Source organism: Canis lupus, chromosome 7 (assembly GCF_003254725.2).
Source record: "Canis lupus dingo isolate Sandy chromosome 7, ASM325472v2, whole genome shotgun sequence".
Taxonomy (NCBI): Eukaryota; Metazoa; Chordata; class Mammalia; order Carnivora; family Canidae; genus Canis; species Canis lupus.
Genome location: NC_064249.1, coordinates 38753612 through 38759663, shown reverse-complemented (window position 1 = coordinate 38759663; position 6052 = coordinate 38753612). Strand labels below are relative to the sequence as shown.

The 6052-nt window shown below is 47.3% G+C and overlaps 1 long non-coding RNA gene across 6 annotated transcripts; it reads right to left on the bottom strand.

Annotated features, from left to right (window-relative positions):
- Nucleotides 1-259: 259 nt before the first annotated feature.
- On the bottom strand, nucleotides 260-6012 carry LOC112648826 (uncharacterized). 6 transcript variants are annotated; one of them, XR_003129347.3, is made up of 6 exons: nucleotides 5814-6012; nucleotides 5426-5600; nucleotides 4496-4562; nucleotides 1881-2331; nucleotides 1472-1633; nucleotides 260-1368 (listed from the first exon to the last, which is right to left on the bottom strand). It is a non-coding gene; the product is annotated as an uncharacterized LOC112648826 (long non-coding RNA). The 6 variants fall into 6 exon arrangements; XR_003129350.3 differs by lacking the exon at nucleotides 4496-4562 and having other exon boundaries at nucleotides 1881-2069; nucleotides 2180-2331; XR_003129348.3 differs by lacking the exon at nucleotides 4496-4562 and adding an exon at nucleotides 5015-5425 and having other exon boundaries at nucleotides 5512-5600.
- Between the last annotated feature and the right edge of the window lie 40 nt (nucleotides 6013-6052).

Genomic DNA, 6052 nt, shown 5'->3' with positions numbered 1-6052 from the left:
TGTCGTAGGGCCCTATACATGATTCCACTTACTCTTACAGAGTGGGTCTGAGCAAGGGACTGGTGAGTGGCCGAGCAGAATCAACTCACCTTCCCCACCCCTGCCCCACCCACAGAATGCCACCTGGTTTTATAAGGAGTATCTTGAAGCATTTTTTTTCTTCTTAAAAACAGTTTATAAAGTTTCCTATATAAAAATAATGTATGTTCACATTAGAAAATCTGGAAAATGTGAGGTGCATTAAAAAGTTGTCACTCAACAACCCCATAGAACTTTTAATGTTTTTCATAAGGTATTTTTCTGTGCGTCTATTTATAATATTCCTTTTTTTCCCCAAAAAAGTTGGGAACGTGAAACTTTTTCGACTTTCCATAGATTTGTAGGTCTACTTAAATACAAGAAGCTTATTTCAGCCAGTGAAGCAACTATGGAGTGCTGAAGTTCAAGTAGAGTTCAGAGAGCTGACCAGGCGGTTTCTAAGAGGGGACAAAACTTGGCAAAATGCCTTTTTCCATCCTGATAGAGGCTTTAAGTGTCTGATCATTTGTTTTTCTGGCAGCAGGACCACTTTCCAGTGGTAACCAGTTGTTATTAGCATCATTACAAGTCCTTAAGCCTCTCTGAGCATTAATCATGCTCCGGATGTGACAAAATTTAGTGACTTTCAGAGTTTCAGCCAGACCCCCATCCATGGGACTGCACCTCCATGATAAACCAAGACAGCTTCACTCTGCATACATTTTAGCATTTTGTATTTTCAGTTGGCCGCCCGGACGGTTGTGTTCCTTTAAAACAGCATTCCGTGGCCAGATAGCTCTCCACGGGAGTCTGTCTCTCATGGGCACGAGAGTTTATACTCTGATTTTCTCTTTGCTCGAGATACTAACCAGTAGCGTTTTTCCTACTTTGTCTGATAGAATGGAAGTATTAGTGGTAGAGGCTGCTTTGCTTCAAAGACCGCCTATAATCTTAAAAAGCCCTGCACGTGGTAAACATGGGCTTCATGATAGTGTGCATCTGGAATTGCAGCGTCCTCTCTGCCCAGAAGCGTACCTTCGAATCCCCCTCCTGTGTGTGCATGCGTGAAGATCAGTGAATTGTGGGGCACTGAGTACTCATAGCATGTCTCACAGCATAGATGCAGAATAGAGGAGAGCGTGCATCATCTTTGATGACCCACTTCCTGAGCTTCATCCCAAGTGTGGTACAAACCATTTTTATTGCTTCTCGAAGGAGCGCGATGGCACCGAGGGACACCATCAGCTGGCTGCAGGCACAGGCCAGCTGGACGGACCTTCCTGCGGCTCTTCCACACAGTTTGACATGTCCACTTAACAAATGGAACGGGTACTCTATTTTGCTGGAACCCTGTTGGGTAAATATGGAAAGAATGTGGGAGCTGTGTCACGGACCACAGTGGTCGCGTTCTGTGTAATTTGAAGACAAGATTCCTTTGCCGTGTGTCACTTACCTCCTATGTTACCTCCTTCGTCAATATTTCGTAACCACCAATTTTCTGCCAGGGCCCACATGCAAAGATGGGTTTGTATTAAAAAATAAATGAGAACAGCACATTCTGATGTGGTGTAGTATAGCCGCAATTTCCACCCGAGGCCGTGAAGCTGCTCTTTCCCTTTTAGGAAACAAAAGACACAAAGCAGAGCTGCTTATTCTGTTACTGCGCCTGGTGAGAAGGGGGACAGAATGTCGGCAATAAAAGAAAAGCCTTCTTCCTTTGAATTATCCAAGTGCCCAACGATGGGAACAGCCACAGGGGGAGAACACCGTGCTGTGCGGTTTGATCTGACTTTGCAGACCATCCGTTTCCAACCGGAAAGCTCAACTATTTTCAACACCAAGAATCAGAAAACCAGACTTACTGTGGATCCAATGGACTGAGATGGGTTTTTCTCACATCACAAGGTGATGGGAAGTGGGGGGCAGGCCAGGCTGGGTCATCCAAGACTCAGGTTCTTTTTCCTGTTCTGCCAACCTCACCGTGTTGGATTTTGTCCTTGTGCTTGTCGCCTCATGGTGGCAAGACAGCTGCTGTGCCTCCAGGATTCGTTCTTAAGGCAAGGAGAAGGGGACAGGACCATGCTAGCCAGGCTCTCTCCTTTCATCTGGGAAGTAAAAAAAAGTTTCCCTGAACCCAGGGCAGATTTTGCTGTTTGCTCACTGGCCAGAGCTGTCACATGGCTACGCTCAATAGGCTGAGCCCTTTGCAGGTGTAGGCAGTTGTCCACATGTGTTCTCAGAGGCTTGGACATCACGGAGAATCCTTGCTTACATGATGGCAGTCCCAAAAGTTCTGTTCATATATGAAAATGTCTGTAACAGATTATTAATTCCCCGTTATAATTATCATGAAAATGCATTGGATTTACATTAGGAAAAGGAAAACTCTTTTTTTTTTTTTTTTTTAATAAAAGGCCAATCTGTCCATTTTATCTCTACCCACCACTCCCCTTGCCCCCAGCTGAAACCCTTTGGAAGCTTTCCATAGCTTTTAAGATGACAAGCAAAGTCTTTGGTGTGTCCTCTAGAGACCTGTAGGAAACCGTTCATTTCAGCAGCCTCTTCCTTGCCTGTTGGCCTTGGCCTTTGCACCTGCCCTTCCTTCTACTCAAAAGCCTCTTTCCCCTCTCTGGGCCTGGCACCTCCTGCTTACTCTTTGGCATCAAATTGTTTCAAGTCTGCTTTCCTGCAAGAATGTTAGCTTTGTGAAAGCCCTAATGTTCTTGTTTTCCACACCTGGTTTATTGTCCGCTGTGTGGTAATCACCTAACAAATATTATGGGATGTATGAAATAAAATTTTAAAAGCATGAAACTGGGATGCCTGCGTGGCTCAGCGGTTGAGCGTGCCTGCCTTCCAGCGTGCCTGCCTTCCAGCTCAGGGCGTGATCCTAGAGTCCCCGGATCAAGTCCCACGTTGGGCTCCCTGCATGGAGCCTGCTTCTCCCTCTGCCTGTATCTCTGCCTGTGTGTCTCTCATGAATAAATAAATAAAATCTTTAAAAAAATTAAAAAAATAAAAGCATGAAACTGATTTTGCTGATAATATGCATTTGCACTACTCAAAATATGGTCCACAAACCGGTGCTGGTCCGCAAGATGTCCTTGGTTCATCTGCGACAAGCATGGACATTGAAAGCCAGCATTTAGAAAACTCTATAGCAATTCTTAAAATGTCACTGGATGGCTGGAAAAAAATATTTTTAAAGATTTTATTTAAGAGACAGAGCATGAACAGGGGGAGGGGCAGACAGAGAGGGAGAAGCAGATTTTCTGCTCAGCAGGGAACATGATATGGGACTCGATCCCAGGACCCTGAGATCATGATCTGAGCCGAAGGCAGCCACTTAAGCCACTGAGCCACCCAGGTGCCCCAGTTTGAAAATTTTTAAAAATAGAATAAAACTTGTCCTTTAACACAGTTTGAGAAACGGTCATCACGCTAATAAAAGGCAAGCATTTCTCAGGCTGCAGAAGATCTAAGGCCACAGCCAGCAGCCGGCAGAAGCTGGCAGGAGGGTCGGCGGGAGTGCCGGTGAGACAGGGGCTATCTGTTCTCCTGAGTGGAGGTCTGTCTCCATAGCTTCGCAGGACCGTCTGTAATTTGTGCCTCTATTTCCTCATGTGTAACTGGGGACCGTGACACAACCCACCCGTGGCACCTTCGTGAAAAAGTTTGATCCAGGCCATCCCATGCAGAGCATTTTGAAACACTGTGTGAGTATCTGATATTATTTGGCGGTACATGGGAGAGCCATGTGGTGCAAAATAAGAAGGGATTTTTAACAAATAAAACATGGTTTTGATTAAAATAACACTGGGCTATAAAAGCACAGTGAACAGAGATTGATATCAAACAGCAAAGAGAACAAACAGCCCGCTGGGAGGATGTGAGACCGTGTGTGCCTGAGGCAGGCAGAGACCTGGCTCTGACCTCATAGCAAGGAAAATATTTGCACAGCAGAGCTGGCAAATTCGTGCATGGTTCTTATATAGGAAAACTTGTAGTCAGAGAGGGAGAGATAGATGAGTGTATATATTTTACTCTGATATTCTTCTCCAACTCAGAGTAGGTGACTGAAATTCTGTCAAGGTCACTTGTCTTAGTTGAAGACTTTCATGCAAGATGGCAAGGATGACTTACAGGTTTTATTTGAGGGTCTTGCCAGTCATTTACACTTTAGTATGAAGAAGACATTTGAGGGAGCCTCTTGCTCACTCCATACTCTAACAGGCACTGGCTCCCTAACCCCACCCTGCCCCCGCAAATCCTGACCATTGTATGTAGCTCAGCTGGTGGCTTATACTTGAAAATCGCCCTGGGGGTGTCCAGCCTCACTGTTCTCCTGTTTCCCTGTCAGGGTGGACATACAGACAGTGCCCTATAACTCAGCACATCTTTGCAGTCTGTCATCTGCTGCTCTATGCTGCTTCATGTGTGTTCAACTCAATCTCCTCTCCACGCCCAGGGACCACACCTGACACTCTGGTCGCTTCTCCTCCCCCAGCACAGACTTGCACACAGGACTGGTCCTCAGTAGACTCCTGTAGGGGGGCGGGGGTGAGAGGTGAGACAGAAAACCCCACACACCTGTGTCAGTGGAGTCAGGGTACGGCCTGGGGGTCGCAGGAACTGTCCCGGGGAAGGGGGGTAGGTGAGGAGGGAGCAACTGAGAACAGGCCAGAAGGAAGTGCACACGGAAGTCATGTTTCCCTCCCTTTTTTGCTTCTCCTTCCTTTCGATTGGTTTCTTTTGTTATTGAAGCGTGATGGGCCCGCCGCCACGCCTGTGAGGTGTGCCGCACGAGGACCTGACTTACACAGTGCAAAACAGTGACCACAGCACATGAACACCACTCTTCTCATACAGACACAGAAAGAAAAAAAGAAAAAACTTTTTTCCTTGTAATGAGAACTTAGGATTTACTCTCCTAGCAACATGCAAAGATACCCGACTGCAGGGTCCTCCGAGATCCTCGCCCCTGCCCCACGCTTACCTGCCTCAGCCTGGAGTTTGGACCTTCTGACCCGGTTCCTCTCGCTGCCCCCCACTCCCACCTCTGGTAACCACACGTCTGGTCTCTTACGCTGTGACTTCAGGTTTTTTTTTTGTTTTGTTCTAGACTCCACACCAAAGTGATAACCTGCTGTATTTGTCTTTCTCTTAGTTCACTTAGCACAACACTCTCAAGTCCACCCATGTTGGCACAAATGGCAGGATTTCCTTCTTTTTTATGGCTGGTAATATTACAGCGTGTGTGCGTGCACATGTGTCTTCTTCACACACTCGCTCATCAATAGACACTCAGGGTGTCTCCACGTCTTGGTGGTTGTGACTCTTGTTGCCCTGAACACGGGGCTGCAGACATCTTTTTGATGTAGTGATTTGGTTTCCTTTGAATAAATACCTGCAGGTGGAATTGCTGGGTCATGTGGTGGTTCTAGTCATCACTTTTTGAGATGCTTCCATCCTTTCTATAGTTTGTACCCTCACCAGCAGTGCGGGGTCCCCTTTGCTCCACATCCTCACCAACCCTTGTTGTCACTTGTCTTTTTGACACTAGGAAGTCCTTTTTGAAGAGTCTGTTGGTAAAGAGAGGTGAATGGGGCGGCTGGAGTGGGGGGCGGCTGGAGGAAGGAGCAGGAAGGTGTTTCAGGGTGGAAGAGGCAGAGGCCCACCATGCAGGGAACTGGACCATGGGGTGGGGAGATTACAGGTGAAGACAAAGGGAGAGGTGGAGGCCCACAGTCCCCGAGAGGCCTGGGATCAAGGGTCCCCACAGGGAGAGGGGCTACCTGGGGCTGAGAGAAGGGACCCCTCCTCCACCGAGACAGAAGGAAGGAAAAGTAGGTGAGAGCATGAGGACGGGAGTCCAGGAGATGGGATAAGGAGGAAGGGTGTGGTTACTCAGAGAAGAGAACCCAGGGTCTCCTCTAAGGAAGGCCTCCACCTATTCCCACTTCCTTCCTGGAGCCTGAGGCTCATGATTGGGAAAGAATGTTTGCAGTGGGTGCTAAGATACCAACAAAGAGGG